Source organism: Sinocyclocheilus grahami, unplaced genomic scaffold (assembly GCF_001515645.1).
Source record: "Sinocyclocheilus grahami isolate Dianchi unplaced genomic scaffold, SAMN03320097.WGS_v1.1 scaffold243.1, whole genome shotgun sequence".
In the NCBI taxonomy this organism is placed as follows: domain Eukaryota; kingdom Metazoa; phylum Chordata; class Actinopteri; order Cypriniformes; family Cyprinidae; genus Sinocyclocheilus; species Sinocyclocheilus grahami.
In genome coordinates this window covers 431,091-451,047 of record NW_015505422.1, presented here as the reverse complement: position 1 = coordinate 451,047, position 19,957 = coordinate 431,091, and the positions used below count along the sequence as shown (strand labels likewise).

General features: G+C 36.8%; 1 long non-coding RNA gene and 1 pseudogene across 1 annotated transcript in view; both read right to left on the bottom strand.

Annotated features, from left to right (window-relative positions):
- LOC107598030 (uncharacterized) overlaps nucleotides 1-1,443 on the bottom strand; it is a 2,100-nt gene extending 657 nt beyond the window's left edge. The window contains exons 1-2 of the long non-coding RNA XR_001610513.1: nucleotides 1,393-1,443; nucleotides 829-928 (exon numbers count right to left, since the gene is read on the bottom strand). This is a non-coding gene — a long non-coding RNA (uncharacterized lncRNA). The remainder of the gene's footprint in view (nucleotides 1-828; nucleotides 929-1,392) is intronic.
- Nucleotides 1,444-6,903: 5,460 nt separating this feature from the next.
- Nucleotides 6,904-19,957, bottom strand: part of LOC107598029 (retinoic acid receptor alpha-A-like) — a 41,428-nt pseudogene continuing 28,374 nt past the window's right edge.

The window sequence follows — 19,957 nt, the reverse complement described above, 5'->3', positions numbered from 1 at the left end:
ATATTGACACTTTGGGCCCAATTTGGACATTTTCACTTAGGGGTGTACTCACTTTTGTGGCCAGCGGTTTAGACATTGATGGCTGTATGTTGAGATATTTTGAGGGGACAGCAAATTTACACTGTTATACAAGCTGTACACTCACTACTTTACATTGTAGCAAAGTGTCATTTCTTCAGTGTTGTCACATGAAAATGTGAGGGGTGTACTTACTTCTCTGAGATACTGTATATATATATATATATATACTGAACAAAATTATAATAGTTTTTGCCCCCATTTTTCATGAGCTGAACTCAAAGATCTAAGACTTTTTCTATGTACACAAAAGGCCTATTTCTCTCAAATACTGTTCACAAATCTGTCTAAATCTGTGTTAGTGAGCACTTCTCCTTTGCCGAGATAATCCATCCACCTCACAGGTGTGGCATTTCTTCTATTAAATAACTAGATTTGATCCAATCCGATGACCAAAATCCGATCAAAGTTCTTTTAAACATCTAGGCAGAGGTGATATTTCAATCTTCAAACTTTGTGCAGCTGTCAATCCAAATGTTTAACTGTCAGGCTATGCCATCTTTAGTCTGTTAACTAGCAGCATTATAAGACACGAGTTAATGGCTTGTGTATGACTTGGACAAGGCTATATGAAGGTGAGTCGGTGGTTTTCCTTTAATAGAAACTTAAGAAAAATAATACATATTCTTGAACAACACACTCAAACCCTGTTTACTCGAAAAGGATTGGACCTTTAATAACAAGATAATAATATATATTTTTTTTTTAATGAAAGCATTTAATGGACATTTAGGAGAGCTGTAGATGTACCGTGATTGCTTTAAGTGGATGATATTCACTGAACTCCACTGCTAAAACCTCCAAACGACACATATGCAACTCACTCTCATATTTACGTGTCCGAGAGTGCCTGTACAGAACACAAACATAGATAAAGCTGTCATATCGACAATTATATTAATACATGAGACTGGAAATGCTAACAAATTCCAAAAATGATCACGTAATATATATATATATATTTTATTTTATTTATTTTTTATTCTGGACATGGCACCATGATAGCACCATTGTGTTGTTGGACATGACCAAAATAATAGCATTATCACAATACAAATACCATACCACATTCGTTTAAGTAGCTAATCATGCAATATCATGGTGTCTATCAAAGTAACATAGCATTACAATTTAATACCATCACTTTACTGTCATAACAGTACACCTTCCTCTGGTCTACAGCAATGATTAATCACTAGGACAGATTACAAAGTGCATGTTCATCATCATTATTCCTCTATTCATCAAAAACGTCGCGTTAGAGTTTGATTATTGATAGCGTCAAAATGTCTTTAAAATGTAAACATTTCTTACCACTGAACTGAAGCCATGTTCAATCAGTGTCATATGATCCCGAGGTGTTTGACATAAGAGTCGTAGTGTCATAATAAAAGTCACCAATATTTTATGCGCACATTTTTATCTGAAAGACATTTTTAGAATCAGCTTCACTGTGGTGTTGATTCAGCAATAATGTTGCTGAATCAATCGAACTAAAATGATCGCATTTTTATCAGCAACAATCAGTGTTGTGGGTAACTCATTACAAGTAACGCGAGTTACGTAATCAGATTACTTTTTTCGAATTTACTTTTCCTTCAGCCTGAGGTTTATTCATTACACTTTTTTGGTGTGAAAGGGCTTTTACATTTGCTACAAATATAGAACTTCTTATATTAAAAACAATCAAGCCCTGCTCATATTTAAAAAGTAACGCGAAAGTAACGCAAAAGTAATATAACGCAGTACTTTCCATAAAAAGTAACTAAGTACCGTAATTAGTTACTTTTTTAGGGAGTAACGCAATATTGTAATGCATTACTTTTAAAAGTAACTTTCCCCAACACTGGTAACAATACAAATCAAACACAAAAACAAGATAATAAAACATAAAAACAAATATGAGGTAGGTTCACTGTTACCGCCATCAGTCATGTGTGTTCGTGGCTTTTATTAAAATTGAAATGTTAATCCAGCACATTGGATGTCTCAAGCAAAATGACGGTTTGGTTCCATTTTATTTCAATGTGTCCTTGTTACAGGGTGATTACACTAAGTGAGTAATGAGAATACAGGGTTAAGGGTTATAAGGTTAGGGTTAGTTGTTTGCTTTACTGTTATTATATATAAGGACACTCCAAAACAAAGTGTCACCATAGTTGGATGCAAACAGAACAACATCGCCTTGCTGTCTGGCATCACTCTATCTTTGATTTGAAGAAAAGAGATGTTCAAATCAAGAGAATCCAGTTTCAACCTATTGTCAGCATTTGCAATGCAGTAGTGAACGTTCTAGTGTGAACTTGAGAAGAAAATAGTATCTGGAACATCTGTGATGCCAAAGGTGATATAAAGAGTTTGAACTTTGCTAAACTAAAGACTATTGTCTATTGACTGTTGTTGTTGTTGTTATTTAATTTTGTTTCTATGCAGTAAATACATAAACACAGGAGACTGTTTATTAAGACGTAAAAAACAGGTACCATTCTACACTCTTAAAAATAAAGGTGCTTCAAAAGGTTCTTCAAGCGATGCCATAGAAGAACCATTTTGGGTTCCACAAAGAACCATTCAGTCAAAGGTTCTTTAAAGATCCATCTCTTTCTTACCTTTTTATAATCTGAAGAACCTTCTTTCACCACAAAGAACCTTTTGTCAAACAGAAAGGTTCTTCAGATGTTAAAGGTTCTTTATGGAACCATTTAGACAAAAAGGTTCTTCAATGGCACCGTGAAGCACCTTTATTTTTAAGAGTGTATGAACAATGAAGTAAAAACAAAAAAGGGAAAAATACAACCTATGGTTGACTTGTAGCAACGACGAACACGGTTTCTGACAACTACAATGTGTTTTGTGAAAGCAAATGTGCTAATTAAGAAATATTCTCGGGTCTCAGTAGATGACAGTGCCTTGCCATTCTATTCTTACCTTTCTATTGATCAGAACCACATCTTTTTGTCCCTGGCCATTACGTCCATACAAAGCAATCTGGTAGAAATCTGTAGTGCAGTAGCTGTCCTGTCATCTGTGTTACATACAGTGTTGGGGGTAATATATTACAAGTAACGTGAGTTACGTAATCAGATTACTTTTTTCAAGTAACTAGTAAAGTAACGCATTACTTTTTAATTTACAAGAGAATATCTGAGTTACTTTTTTTTTCCAATTTATTGATTGACAGCTCTCCTGTCCCCATGTTGAGAGAAATCAGATGTTACTGTAGTTCTAAAATAAATATGAATATGCATTAATTCATCTCACTCACACACACAAAAAACACACAGATTCAGTATTCCTCAAAATGAATAATAATAATACAACTTAGAATATGACGCATACCTGCAATAATTAAATGTTAAACGTCACAAATATCCTTTATGTATTTAATCCCATTCTATTTGCTTCTGAGCTTCGATGATCCAGTTCAACCGTACTAATAAGCACAAATTACTCTAGACGAACATTTGTGTGTCTTTGTTTATTGCTGAAGTGTGTTGAAATTTCTTCTTCTGCATTCTACTGTACGGACGTAAATGTACTTTCCCTTCAGCCTGAGGCGCATTCATTTCACTTTTGCTGTGAAAAGGCTTTTATATTTGCCACTTTTTTATTTTAAAAACAAACAAGCAAGCCCTGTCCAGATTTAAAAAGTAACGCAAAAGTAACGTAACGCATTACTTTCCATAAAAAGTAACTGAGTAACGGAATAGTTACTTTTTATGGAGTAACGCAATATTGTAATGCATTACTTTTAAAAGTAACTTTCCCCAACACTGGTTACATACTAGCATGAATCTTAAACTCCAACTTTCAGAACCTCATGTTTCTTCCTCAGTACAAAAAACACAGCATTTATTGAGACAAAGCTGCAAAAACGGCTTGTTTTTTTTTTTTTTTTTTTTTTTTTTTTTTTACTTTTGCAAATGTGTGATGTCAGGCAGATGAATACGCCTATTGGTTTAACAGAACTTTGGTCCATCCAGTCAGGTTCAGTATAATGATAAAGTAAGATACAACTCCAATTTCAGAGAAGTTGGGACATTTTGTAAAATGCAATAAAATCAAGAATGTGTGATTTGTTCATTCTCTTTAACTTTTATTTCATTGACAAAAGTACAAAGAAAAGATTTCCAAAGTTTTCACTGACCAACGTAAAGGTATTTTGTAAATATGAAAACATTTTGATTTTGATGGCTGCAGCACACTCCAGAAAAGTTGGGAAAGAGGCATGTTTAACACTGTGTCACATCAACCTTCCTTTTAATTACAATGTTTCATTGTTTGGGAATTGAGGATACTAATTGTTAAAGTTTTGCAAGCAAATTTATTGTCCAGTCTCGCTTGATACAAGACTTCAGAAGCTCAGCCGTCTGTGTTTGTTGTTGTCTGGTTCTCCTTTTCATGACTGTTGGGGACTTATCTGGACTGCAGGTAGGCCAGTCTAACACATTCACTCTGTCTCTATGAAACCACGCTGTTGTAGCACACGCAAAATGAGACATGGCGTTGTCTTGATCTAATAACCATGGACTTCCCATGAAAGACATCATCTTGTTGGCAGTATATTTCTCTGTACAATCCCAGTATATGCCTCCATGTCAATAGTACCTTCGCACATATTCCAGTCACCCATGCCGTTTGCTCTGCTACACCCAGGACAGACGTTTGCTTTTGCTTCTGTCACTAATGAAAGTCTGGATGGTCCCTTTGGTAATGAGAACTCAAAATATATTTTTCCCGGAAACAAGTTGAAATGTGGACTCATCTGAGTTCAACACACATTATCACTGTCTTTTTGACTATCTGAGATGAGCTCTGGCCCAGAGAACCCAGCAACATCACTGCATAGAATTGATGTATAGCTTTCTCCTAGAGTAACAGATATTCAAGTTGCATTTCTTGATGCAGCATCAGACTGGTAAATGACAGTGGTTTTCTGAAGTACCATGTGGCTATATTTAACAACGCAGCATGAGGGTTTCTTAAGCAATGCCATCTGAGGGCTCAAAGGTCAAGCACATTCAACTGATGTTTACTGCCTTGCCCTACATGTACTGTGATTTCTCTGGATTCCCTGAATCTTTTCACAATATTATGTATGGTACTTGGTGAAAGACCTGCTACTGACTGGCAACTGGAAGTGGATCTTGATAAACGGCTGAAGATCCCAACCAGAATAACATCTACACAGCTTCGTCCAGACATGATCATTGTTTCAGATTCCACCAAGCAATTGATCTTGCTGGAGCTTACTGTGCCTTGGGAAGAGGCCAATGTGAGGATGCGTGCTAAATACTAAGAGCTAGTGGAAGAGTGCAGGAGGCAGGGCTGGCAAACTCGTGAGCCTTTGGAGGTGGGCTGCAGGGGTTTTGCAGGGCAATCACTCTGCAAAGCATTCACGCTTCTAGGTATCATCAGGGAGGCGAAAAGAAAGGCGATCAGATCCGCAACTGAAGCTGCAGAGAAAGCCACTAGGTGGCTTTGGATTAAGAGGGCAGAACCGTGGGCAACCGCTGCTGGGACACAGACCGCTGGGTCGCCGGGGCGAGGGTGTCTTGATGTTGAAAGACCCGAAACACCTAATGACCCCAGGATACATCACTGATGATGTGTCCCAGCGCGTCTGCATGATGTGTCTTTCACCTGGTAGTTGGTGAAAGACCTGAATTCTTAGCAATTTTGCATTGCGAAATGTGATTTTTGATTTGTTTGACACTTCTCTGGTGAAATTTGGCACAAAGTGATGAGCCACGATCCAGCTTTGCTTGCTAAGACTAAGATGTTCCTTTTATACACAAACGTGATATCTTAACCTATTACCAATTCACCTGCTTACTGTGAACTGTTTCAAAACAGTTTAACATGGATACGCTATAACCTTTTGACTTTTATTTTGCCTCTGTCCCAACTTTTTGGGAATGTGTTGCAGCCGTCAAAACCAAAATTTGTTAATATTTACAAAATACATTTACGTTGGTCAGTGAAAACTTTGGAAATCTTTTCTTTGTACTTTTGTCAATTAAATACAAGTTAAAGAGAATGAACTAATCACAGATTCTTGATTTTATTGCATTTTACAAAACGTCCCAACTTCTCTGGAATTTGGGTTGTAGACATATCAAAAATAGTTAAGTAATACTTCTTTTTGTTCAATCAAATGCTCTCTAGACTGAAGGACCCAATATACTAAATAAATCAAAGAACAAAAAGGTGTGAAATCAATTTGAACAAAATCTGAGCTTTGTATCAGTGGTTAAAAAAAAACTTTGTCAGCACAAAGTTCTCAAAAAAACTTTGTGCGGCTGTTAAACAGCTTTTTCGATACTTTATTTCCCAAATATTAAGCAAAACACACTGTATTAAAATATGATACGAACCTTTGAGGTATTTGCTAGTAGCTTAAAAGACACAAAGAGCAAGAACATCACACAAATGGTGTTTGTTGCAACCATTTTTATATCTTCTGTGCACAATTTTGTGAGTGGAAATTAATAGTCTTTTCAATGTTTTTTTCTCCATGAAAAACATCATCATCAGTCTGAAATAAAACAATTAACTCTTTGCCCTTTCACAGGCATAAAGAGAAAAAGTGAGGAAATACATTTGCATCTTTACATCAAGTCCACATTGCATTCTGATCTCAATCACGGTCATTCCACATTTTCTCTCTATATATTTATATATATTTGTAGTTTGTAGGAAATCAGTCTCTGGTCATTTGAAACAGAAGTTCAGACCATAAGAATCGAAACAGAAGAAAAGTCCTTAATTCCTTCTATACGTTTGTCCATTCATTTTTGCGCATTTTGTCTTAACCCTCCAGCGGTTTTCCTCCCTTCATCCAAAGGGACTCAACAACGAAGTGGCGAAATCGAGGAGGAATACAATCACAGTCTGATCTGAGGAAAGAAAACAACAAAATTCCGGCGACAAACCTTTGATCCCCCCTTAGTCTCTGAGGAACACGGCAAGAGGAGCGACAATATGAGCGCATGCTTTTGAACATGTCTGCTGTCGTGTCGGGGAGGGCACACAGTAGTCAGTAAGTGGCTAATGATTGCGGCAATGATGCCTGTCATGGTGACTGTGTGGGTGGGCTGCTCTGGGCGGAGCTTGGAGAAAGGGAGGGGCTACAACTGCCTGGAGGAGCGCCGGAGGCCCGTGAACTGATGCCACCTGAGGAACTCTCCAAACCCTCAGAGTTCTCCAACATCTCCTGGATGAGAGGAGGCATGGAGCCGGGAATCTCCATCTTCAAAGTGATCACACGCTCTGCCCCTGTGAGAGATGGAAAATTCATTTTGTTTTCATTTTAATTTCATGTAGCTGCGCATTAATTTTTCATGAAGTAAGGATTAGAACTCATCCAGGAATGATTCATGTGAATGAATGGGACTCACCCTTGGCACTGATGCTCCTCAGGTCGGTAATCTTCATCAGCATCTTAGGGAACATGTGAGGCTTGTGTGGCCTCCTGTTCCTCACGTAGATCTTCAGTGCTTCCAGCAGCGGTTCCTGCAGTATGTCCACCTTATCGGCCTCCTTCAGGTCCTGCCGATCTGCACAAACCAGCAAACATGTCAAATTCAGCTCACAAAGTTCATAGGTTGAAAGCTTATAATCAATAATAAAGGTGAATATTAAGAAACCTGTCAAGAACTTCATTGATGTTTTTCACCCCAAAATAAAAACAAAACTTGCTTAGAGTAGATTTTTTTGTATTGTTACATTATCTATATGTTCTGCCACAATTCTTGTTACCGTTAATTATTATTTTTTTAAATCTATTTATTTTGTATTTATTTTACAGTCTTTAATTATGATTTTTGTAGAAATATATTTTTATTTGAATTATTTTTAAATATCATAAAAATATACATTAGATAACCCTTTTATATTATTATATCGTTTAGATTGCACAATAAATACTAAAGGGATTTTATAAATATTTTATTGTCTTTAATTATGAAGATTTTACAAGACAAAAACATTTGTTTCTTTAAAAATAATTTTAATACTTTTACATTAAATATTTGTACTTTTTAGCTTTGTGGTGAAATACGACCTGGCCATGTTTTCATGAGATCATAAACTATATATATTCACTATATGGTACATGAGCAGATGCAATACCACCCCCAAACACTGTATGGCACTAGAGGTCCATGTATCAAAAAACATGGAAAGATCATGTGACACTAAAGACTAATGGCTAAAGACTGATGTCTGCTGAAAATTCAGCTTTGCCATCAAAGGAATAAATAGCATTTAGAAATATATTTAAATAGAAAACAGTTCTTTTAAATTATTATAATATTTCACAATGTTATGTTTTTTACATTGTTTCATCAAATAAACAGCCTTTGTAATTATGAGACTTCTCTTACATTAAAACAGTCTTAATTAATTCAATCTTATATATATTTCTCCAGCATATAACACTGTGCACACAGTATGTGACCTTTATGTATGCAAGGCACACCAAAAAGACCTACTGCACGTACAGGTTTGAAACAACCTGAGGGTGAGTAAATGATGACAGAATTTTGTATTATTTGGGTGAACTATGTCCTTCCTTAAAGGGATAGTTCACCTCAAAATGAAAATTCGGTAATTAATTACTCACCCTCATGTCGTTCGAAACCCGTGAGACCTTCATTCATCTTCGGAACACAAATTAAGATATTTTTGATGAAATGTGAGAGCTCTCAGACCCTGCACAGACAGCAACGCAACTGCAATATTCCCAGGTCAGAAACGTAGTAAGGAGATCCGGTAAAACAGTCCATGTGACATCAGTGGCTCAACTTCAATTTTGCAAAGCTACTAGAATACTTTTTGTGTGCAAAGAAAACAAAAATAACAATTTATTCAACAATTCTCCCCGAGTTACTGTCTTCCGCCATTTTAGAGAGTACCACGATGCATACGCACGCTTTCCCCAAAACATAATCAACGTAATCAGCGCTGTTTACGTTCAGCATGCACGCGTTTTCTCCTGAACGTAAACAACGCTGATTACGTTCTAGGGAAAGCGCGCACATACAAGACGGTAACTCAGGGAGAAGAATAGTTGAATAAATTGAGTTTTCTTTGCGCACAAAAAGTATTCTCGTTGCTTCGCAAAATTGAAGTTGAGCCACTGATGTCACATGGACTGTTTTACCGGATGTCCTTACTACGTTTCTGACCTGGGGACATTACAGTTGCGTTGCTGTCTATGCAAGGTCAGAGAGCTCTCAGATTTCCTCAGAAATCTCTTAATTTGTGTTTCCCAAGGATGAACGAAGGTCTTACGGGTTTGGAACGACATGAGGGTCAGTAATTAATGACGGCATTTAATTTTTGGGTGAACTATCCCTTTAAGTTACCTTTTAATTTCCATAATTTTAAAAGAAGTACATTACTAGTGTACCTTCAACAGGCCAAATGTCAGCTTCAGTGATGTAATGTAGCCTTGCTGTAAGGTCTGAACCAGCGCAGGCTTTGCATAAGCCAGGTTAAGAGTGTGTTCTCACCAGTATGTCGAGGCAAGCAGCCTTCAGCAATGTGATCTGGTCTGCGATGGTGAGGGTGGTGAATCCCGGCAGCTGCTTGGCAAACTCCACCGTCTTTATGATGCACTTGGTGGAGAGCTCGCTGAACTTATCCCACAAATCCACATCCAGTGACACGCGCCGCTCCGAGCTGTTACTCTATACACAGAGAGAGACCATTTTTGAGACAAAATTACCACAGACCGTTAGGGTAAATGTTTAATGTTCAATGAACTCTGGCTGTCAGCTTCAGTGAAGTCTGCTTGTAAACAGAAGCAGAATCAGCACAGAGTTCTGGGAGTTATTGACAAACTGACACACATATCTGTAATTACAGTATTGATTCATCATTCAGTGTCAGCTCATTAATTAAAAAACCAATACAGAGCCAAAACAGCGAGGTCATATTCTCACAGATGAAGATTTTATTGGGTTGGGAAGAAGTCAAAATGCCACATTACGTGTAATCCAATGATTTCACTAGGGCTGATGATACGGCTAAAGTATGTCAATATTTATCAGCCTTTTGATGATATTTAATGCATATCTTAAGATATTTCTTATTTATCTCAATATGTTTAACCAACATTTAAAACAATGTTGCCAAGTAGTTTAAAAATGTTTAATGTAAAAAAAAAAAAAAATTAAGTGAATTATAAGGAAGAACGATCAGACATGATTAGTGAGAGACCAAATATTCTTCCCATAAGTGTTTCTAATAAAGACATATATTACTAATGCTAATAACAATATTGTACACTAAAACAAAAAAGAACATATAATAATAAAAATAATAATTTACAGAACAACAGTGCAATTACAATAATAACTAAAAATTAGTCTTCATTTATTTGCTTTTACTCAAACCATAGTGTTTTTATTTTGGCTTTTATCTTGGCACATTTTGCATTTTCAAATTTACAGCATTTGCAGAGATGGAGTTCATGTGAAGCAGCAAAATGAGGCATGCGTGTTAGACTATATGTTTATTAAAGGGTTACTCCACCCCAAAATGAAAATGTTGTCATTAATCACTTACCCCCATCTCGTTCCAAACCCGTAAAAGCTTCATTCGTCTTCGGAACACAATTTAGGATATTTTGGATGACTTGTCTGTGTCAGCCGCACCACACGGATATGCTGTTTTCGTTCAAATCAAAGTGTAAATAAACGTTTAAAAAAAAACGTGCGGCTGACGCAGACAAGTAGAACAGTATATGCAGTTTGCGTTCAGTGGATACTCTCCAAAATGGTGCTACGGTGACGCGGAGGAGACGAATTGTTGAATAAAGTCGTTATTTTTGTTTTCTTTGCGTACGACAAGTATTCTCGTCGCTTCATGAAATTCAGATTGAACCACTGATGGCAGATGGACTATTTTGACGATGTCTTTCATACTTTCTGGGCCTTGACAGTGTTATTTACTTGGCAGTCACCTCCCGGGTAACCTCCCGGTTTTCATGCAAAATGAAAAATCTTAAATCTTAAATTGCGTTCCGAAGACGAACAAAGCTTTTACGGGTTTGGAACGACATGGTGATTAATGACAACATTTTCATTTTGGGGTGGAGTATCCCTTTAAATGAATTGAAAAACTCAGCAGCAGTTTGTTCCGTAATTGTTTAAGGCCATTTCACATGGGTCATACTTCTCAGGTAGGAAATTACAGTAATTTGTATAAATATACAGAACAATCACATCCCTGAATGATAGTGTATTTAATCATTTTCATTTATATGGACCAATGTAACACACTGTAACAAACAGCAATATTTTCCTACAAATATATTTACTGAAACATGTAAATGAAAGAGTGACAATGTTGAAAAATACAATAACGAAATGGGTTATAAACAGCAAAAGGAAAAACCAGCACAAATAGGGAACATTTAGTATATGATTCAACCCTCAAACGCTCTTACCGTGGTGTATTTGCCGAGTTGACACAGTGAGGGGAAGGTCTCTTGGTGGGCTTTCCTGATTCTTTCAATCATCTGCTCGGTGTCTGAGCTCAGCGTGTAGCTTTCTGTGCATTCTGGCTTTTTCTCTTCTTTCTTCTTCTTATTCCTGTCATTCCTCACTGCTGCACAGACAAAAAGACAGACGACATAAGTCAATATTGATTGTACATCTTCTAATGTCTGTTAATGATTCTTAATTCTTCTTCTTCTTCTTCTTTTTAATAACAATTCTTGATCATCAGATGACATTCAAAAATGTAGATTATGATCTACTTCTGACAGATATATTAAGCTGTTATTAAGCTGTTATAATGAATTGTACAAAAATAATAACAATAATTGAATTAAATCATGTTTCTGTAAGAACTGTAACATTTGTTACATGTAACTTTTCACCCTCTAATTAAAAATATTAAGTTGCATGTGCCTTGCATACAGAAATAATAATAATAATAGTCAAATATTATAATTAATTTTAGAATATTTTATTAAATATAATAATTTTTGAATCAAGCACTAATAGTTCAATAATAATAATAATAAAATATTATTAAGAAGTAATTTTTAATTGAACATGGGTGTTGTTTATAATTTTACATTTTAAAATAATTGTATCACATTTTATCATAAATTGTATGATAACACACTGTAGGTATCAGTGACATGTAATTTCAGGAGAAAATGAAGTGGGCAGAAAAGAACATGCATTTATTATTATTATTATTACTACTACTATTGATTGAACATTGGTGTATTTTACAATATTTAAAACATGTAACCATCATAGCATAAGTTTGCTATCACAGTGAGATGTGTCGCCATGCCATTAGAAAGAAATGAAGAGGGCAGAAAAGAAAAGAGATCACAAGAAGACAGATAGGAAAGAAAGAGGGATGAGATGAATGAGAAAAAGAGAAAAAGAGAGAAAAGTTGCATGAGTAGCAGTGAAAGGCTGTTTGAGATGCAGTAAGCAGCAGTAATGGAGTGAGATGAGACAGACAGATAGAGGAAACGTGTTAGAGCCAACACATCACATCTGTCAAGACAAACCATGAGGGGAGGAAAGGCGAGAAAGACAAAAAAAAAAAAGGTGTTAAAGGAAGAAAAAGGACAGGAAGCAGAAATGCCATCACACCCCCACCATCAGTCCCATCTCAAACACGTTCTCTCTCTCTCTCTCTGCGGGGTGTGTGTTAGTAGTTTGATGAATAGTGCGGGTGGATGAAGTCGTACATAATGCTGATAGATCACCACAGGTTTCATTAGACCCAGAGCTAATCTAATCTCATTATATGACACGCACACACACAAACTGTAATGGCATGGCATTATTTTCTCTCCAATCTCTGCTAACACTCTGACCGTCACTGCATCCCTCTCTCAGGCCTCTGGAGATGCGGAATTAATTCCTAAATAAAAGTGGGCTATCTTAACGTGCCTACATTAGCCCCTATGACAGATTGGCACAGCGATCATAAGCCGCAAAACACAATTTAATGAAGTCATTAAAGAACTATTAGCCTGGCTGCACCATCACTCATGCACAAGCGTTACTGAGAGACCTGCAGCGAAAGAGAGAGAGAAAGAGAGAGCAAGAAACATCTCTTTCTCCAGCAGGATTATGAGTATTTTGTGTGCTTCTGGAAAGGTGATTTTTACACACTGCAATCGGTGATGATATGACCAGAAACGCAATCTGCACAAGTATGCAAACACCAAGTACATAGTTCAGTTGTATATACTTAACATGCGTTCTTGAGTCATTGTGGCAGTAACAAACCCAAGGGGCCAATAGAGTTACATTCAGATGTCTGTGCTATTAAAACAGATGTACATAACCTGAGCTGCAATATGAAGTGTGCTTTGACGCATTTCAGACTGAAACAATGTGTGAACTTGAACTTAAGTGCCTATGTTAACGCACTTGCGTAAAGGTTTTTGGGCCTGTGTATTGCGATCTCATTACATAACTGCTGAAATAATACACACAAAAATATAGACAGGGTGTAAATATCAATTAATACACTGATAGGGGTGTAAATATCTGCTCTGTGAACGAATCAATTACGATTCTTCACTAAATGGCACAATTGAAAATGGAATAATAATTCAGTTAGATTGTTTTGGTAAGATTCATTATCGTTTTCAAAATATACTGAAGGAGGACCATATGATTTCAGAGATGTGGGAAACGCGGAAGTATAATCCACTCATTAAAATGGAATTTACTGTGTAACGTGGAATATCATGGAATTTGGCTAATTTTGGATGAATAAATCAAAAGTAGGGCTGTAAACTAAGGGGTCACATGATGATGCTAAAAATAACATTTTGTGTATTTCGTGTAATGCAGTGTTTACGCAGTTTAAGGTTAAAAAAACGCATAATTTTCCACATACATTATTGTTTCCCCTCTTTGCCCCACCTTTCTGAAATGCGTTGATTTTTACAAAGCTCATCCTTCTGAAAAGTGAGGTGTGCTTTGATTGGCCAGCTATCCAGTGCGTTTGTGATTGGCCGAATACCTCAAGCGTGTGATGGAATTGTTACGCTCTTTACCATATTTGGAAACACACAGCATCTCCATGACATGGTGGTGGCGGCGGCAACAATACTACAGCGAGAATTAAAGTTACACCTTCTTTCTTTGTGTAAACATTTGGGCGGGGTTATGCAAATCTTCCCACACAGTGATGTAGATTTGTGGGGGCGTGTTTAAATGAGGATTTTAGGAAGGCATGGATGAGTCTTAAAGGGGTCAAATGATGTCGCTAAAAATAACATTATTTTGTGTATTTGGTGTAATGAAATGTGCTTATGCGGTTTAAGGTTAAAAAAACACATTATTTTTCACATACTGTACATTATCGTTTCTCCTCTATGCCCCGCCTTTCTGAAATGCGTCGATTTTTTACAAAGCTCATTGGTCTGAAAAGTGAGGTGTGCTGTGATTGGTCAGCTATCCAGTGCGTTGTGATTGGCCGAATACCTCAAGTGTGTGACGGAAACGTTATGACCCTTACCATACTGTGATGCCGTGTCCCGGCCGGAGCGACGAGACAAAAACAATAAAACCCATTATAAACAAAGCATTTGTTGCATTCAGTGGGGACATAATTACGGATTATAGTGACTTATACTGTATTTTTACGCGTTGCATCGCTGCGCGTAAACATAAAACCATGTCTGCATTTGTGATCAGAGAAATGACAAACAACAAGCGCTACTCTACACTGCTCAAAACTCGCGTTTGAATCATCAGTGGCAAATCCTTTAAATATGAAAACGTACTTACAGTCTGTGAGTCAGAACAGCCGGCATTGTAGTCTACTAGGAAACAGTCCTCCATAAAATGCACTGCACACATCTGATTATTTGGGTTGAACTGTTCTGGAACAGTGTTGTAAATACAACTTAACCACTGATTTCTAGTCGTGTCCTCTTTTGGAAGGCCAAACAAAGCAGTTTTGTTTTCACAACGAAACACACAGTAATATTATGAATGAACCGTCTCGTTGTTATATCTAAAATTTTTGCTCAGACTCGGCTCAGAGATGATAGCAAATAAGTAAAGCTAACGTCAGCAGCCATGGTACTGGACGAGCAATCGTTATTATAATCCAAATGGGCAAATAGTCTAAATTATTATGCAAGTTGACCCGAGATACAAAAAATGCAAAACTGCAAAGTCACACTTGTCATCCGTCACCGTGACAGCAAGTGGACTTTTGAAACTGGAATAATGAGTGGATTACGCATTTAAATTGGCAATAGAGGAATAACACGGATGGAACTTTCTTGGATTTCTAGGATTGTGTGCATCACAGTCAGGTACAAGGGAGAAGGCTTCTTACATTAGGTAAGACAAAAAGTTTAATTTTCGCAACTTGTTTATCGACTTGTTAATAGCAATTTGCTGTGGAATATGTGCCGATCGGGTCCAGTCGGGTCTGTGTCTTCCCGGCCAGGTTTGGGTCCATCTTTCAAATAATTGACGGTCCGCGTCGGTTCCGGGTAGTACATTTTTGACATTTCTCGGTTCTGCACAGTCCCGGGTCCAACTTTCAAAATAATAGACGGGTCCGGGTCAGTTCAGTGTAGCACATTTACAGGTCTCTTCGGGTTCGGGTATGAATTTTTGGACCCGTGTAGACCTCTAGCTCACATATGTCTGGTTCAGGATGTGTGTGTGTGTGTGTGCGTGTGTGCATGAGGCTCTTGACAGGGATAATTTGAGAGGAGAAAATTAAAGCGCTGGCAGATCGTCCATCACAAAGATGAAATTCAATGAAAAGATAAAAATGTCAATGTTTTCTCCCTCCGCTCCCGCGCACTCCACTCCTCTTATTTCACAATCTCTCCTCCTCCTCAGCAGCGGCAGATGAGTTGTGAGCCTAATGCATTTGGAGCAGAGAGAACCTAGCATGTGTGTGTTTTATTAAAGATGTTGTGTGCGTTCAAATGTATGCAGGAAGTGAAGTGTGAAAATGCTGCTGTGCATCACTTTGTAAATGTACTATAAGTCAAGAGGTGTGAATTCATATGAACGCACATTAATGAAACGAACGTGTGTCGTGCCATTGTGAATGATTTGATGGGTCATCTGCGCTGCAACACAGTCTCACCATGATGCCTGCTAGACATCCCTGTGCATGTATCTGTCAGACTTGTCCATAATGTCAAGCTTGACAAGATCACTGAAAGAACTACATGAAACCTGTCAAGAACAAATGCGGCTCACTAACCCATGAAGTACATTAAGTCTATTTTCAGGATCATTAAGATTTTTTTTCATGATTGTAATATCTCATTTTTGTAATAATATTATTAATAATAAAAACCTTATTTCTATAATGTGAAAAAAAATTATATTTAAAACAAAAACAATATTTAACAACAACAATTCATATTTACTACAATTATTTAATCTATGTTTGAATAAAGTGTATATAAAACAAGTTATTACATCGACCATTTAAATATTTGATTAAAAAAAATTAAATACAATCATAATTAAAAGGTTAATAGAAATGTCCTTATTTGAGTGTGTACAACTTTATTTGAGTGTTGTTTATTATTTAAATTGAATTATTAAATAAATTTTTTAGGTTTGATTAACAATCATTTTGTTTTAGTAAAAAATATATTTTGGTGAATTTTATATTATTCATCACAATAAATTAATGTGCAAATTACCAGGCATAACTCTTTCTTTCTGCACTATTAATAATGCACTAACATGCACTATTTGTGTCTCTTACTGCAGTGCAGACTCACATCCACTTGATGGTGAGAGCGCGTCAAATATGTCTGGAAGATTTTTTGTGTGTGTATTTTCTCACCTCTCCCAATTAACTTCTCAAGTATGACAGCACTTAGCAGTGTGGAGACGTGTTCTGGTATAGCCAGAGGGAGGCACTGACTGTGAGTGTGTATGTGTGTGTATAAGAGCCCGACCGATATATCGTTTTGCCGATATTATCGGCCGATATGAGCCTGTCGCCGATATATTGGTATTGGCGAACATGCCGCCGATATTAATTTTTTTTTTACAGAACATATAATGCAGATAAAATGCTTGAAATGGTGTAATTACTTAGTTTGTCCAGCAGAGCGCACTCCATTGTTTGCTACTGGCGACCTGGATGAAACGCTTTAAAGCTTAAGTCTATGGAAAACCATTGAAACTTTGAACGGCCATATCTCCGTAACGGCGAGGCGAATCCGCACCAAATTCGGGGGATCCCTTCAGCTCGAGGAACCCTCTCGAACAGGAATTGAGTGTACATCTTGAGCCCCTCTTTCGAAAGAATTTAAATGTTACTATGCTAAAATAAATATTCAAACCACGTGTGTTACAACTAACACCCCGTTACTTTGTGCATCGCACTCATCGCAAGTTTATTGTTAAATTGTTAAATGCATTATAAGTGTTTGATCACCACATCTGAGTGATCATTGCAAAAAACTTGTTTATGTATATATATTCTGTTTATGTATATACTGTATTCTATATATAGTACCAGTCAAATGTTTTGACACATGAATGGGAAAGTGTCCAAACTTTTGACTGGTACTGTACTATAATATACACAAAGAATATCGGCCGATATATCGGTATCAGCCTTTTTTTACTCCCTAATATCGGTATCGGTCCCAAAAAACCCATATCGGTTGGCCTCTAGTGTGTATGTGTGCACTTATATTGCTACTTGCTATTTAATATTTTGGCAAGAGTTCTTCAGCTGTGGAGGGAGTATTACTGATGCATTGCTCACATTCTTTGGACATCCCCACTTCCAGGCACTTCTGCAGCCGGCAGTATTGACAGCGGTTGCGGGTGACTTTGTTGATGATGCAGTTCTTCTCTCTGTGGCACGTGTAGAGCATGTTCTTCTGGATACTTCGCCTGAAGAAACCCTAAACACAAACAACACTATTAGGACTGTGAGACAAACTCCAAAGGATGCAAGAAAGTGCCAGTCATGTGTCAAAACATCTAGATTTTAACTTCCACATGGTGCTTTCCCCATACAAAACTCATAGCAATGATGGTAAAGTGTTGCTGGTGGGTTTTTCTTTTTAACGTCAACCAGCAAAAACTCTAGGTCTGATCAATTAGATCGAAAAAAGCTGTGGGGCAGGCTACACTTTCAAGGATAGTTGGCTGATTTTCTAATTCCAAACCCACAAGACTTTTGTTCATCTTTAAAACTCCAAAGTAGATATTTTTATTGAAACTTGAGAGATATAACTCCCTTCCAAGTTTAAAAAAGTTCATAAAGGGATTGTAAAAATCATCCATGTGAATCAAGCATTGTAATCCATGTCTCCTGAAGAGACATAATAGGTTTATATGATAAACAGATTTAATTTAGGATTTTAATCATGTAAAACGTTGTTCAATGCACATACATAGAGCACATAAAATATGGTACAATATGGTACATGTTTGCTTTTACTTCCATTTTTATGACTTCCATTTTTGGATGAAAAATCCCTTTAAACCCAAAAATATACTTCAGTTTTGACGTGACTGCTTAGCATATGCATACAACCAAAACATAGACTTGCAAAGCATACTCAATTAGATAACGTTTGCAAACACAGAAGCTCAAAAGAAGCCACAAAACCTGTGGTTACCTGCCACAAAACTTCTAAACTTGAAAAAGCATCTTAAAGTAAGTTGTTCTCTTTGAAAACCAGGGCTCCCAACACTGTTCTCACGCCACACAGACATTTTTTCACGCAATGCCAGTAGCTGTGTTTCCATCCACCTATTTTTATGCGCATTTTGGATTATCGCATAAAAAAATGCTGGATGGAAACGCCAAGATCCGCGTAAATTCTAAAAAAATGTGTATAAAAACCGTATGCGCACAACTGAGTAGGATAAACTTTTTATCCGATAAGAAAACATGCGCATAAACTACGATGGAAAAACATTTACTGAATAAATTCCACCATGCGCATTGAAAAAGTCATGTGACTTTGCGCTATGAGATGGGATAACTTGACAAACCAGCGGACCGATCTCGTTCACAGCATCTATATGTTGTTTTGGTCGTTCTGAAATGCCTGAGGAAACTTTGTCATCAAAGCATTTCTGTATAATTAATGTCTTACACGACTGCGTTCCCAAACAGCAGGCATCCACCTCTAAAAGCAATGACCGCATTTATTGTCTGCTCTCTGAAGCGCAAGTAATTTATTACATATGAAAATTATTATATTCACTGGGTTCTCCTAGTTTTCTTAGAGATATTTAGTGTCAGTTTATCAGGAACTGATGATTTTCTTCTCTTTGACTCGCTGGATGGAAACGGTGCTTTATTCGCAAATGTTTTGTGCGATATTCCAGTTTTGCGCATAAGTTAAATTTGCATCTTTGGATGGAAACATAGCTAGTGAGGTTTGTACGGTGGCCCAATAGTGCACAACACAACAAAATCTGTCCTATGTGGTGTGTTGTGGCGATTTTGTTATGTTGTGCACTACTGGGCCACCGTAGGTTTGTCTGTATGAGTTCTTGTATTTCTATTTTTATAACATATGGTATAGTTAAGCAATCAATTGAGGTAGAAGAGTGCCGTTTTCCCGAATATTAGCACGATTGCAAAGGTGATACTGATTTTATGCAATTCAGGTTGTTAACATAAAAACAAGCCCCTTACCTTAAGTATTCCAAAGTATTTAGATTAAGTTACTAAAACGGAGTAATCTAACGAAATGCATAACAAATTACTTTTTAAAGCATGTATTTTGCAATCTGCAGTGAAATACGTTTTAAAAGTAACCTTACCAAAGATGTATGTATATATATATATATATATATATATATATATATATATATATATATATATATATGTGTGTGTGTGTGTG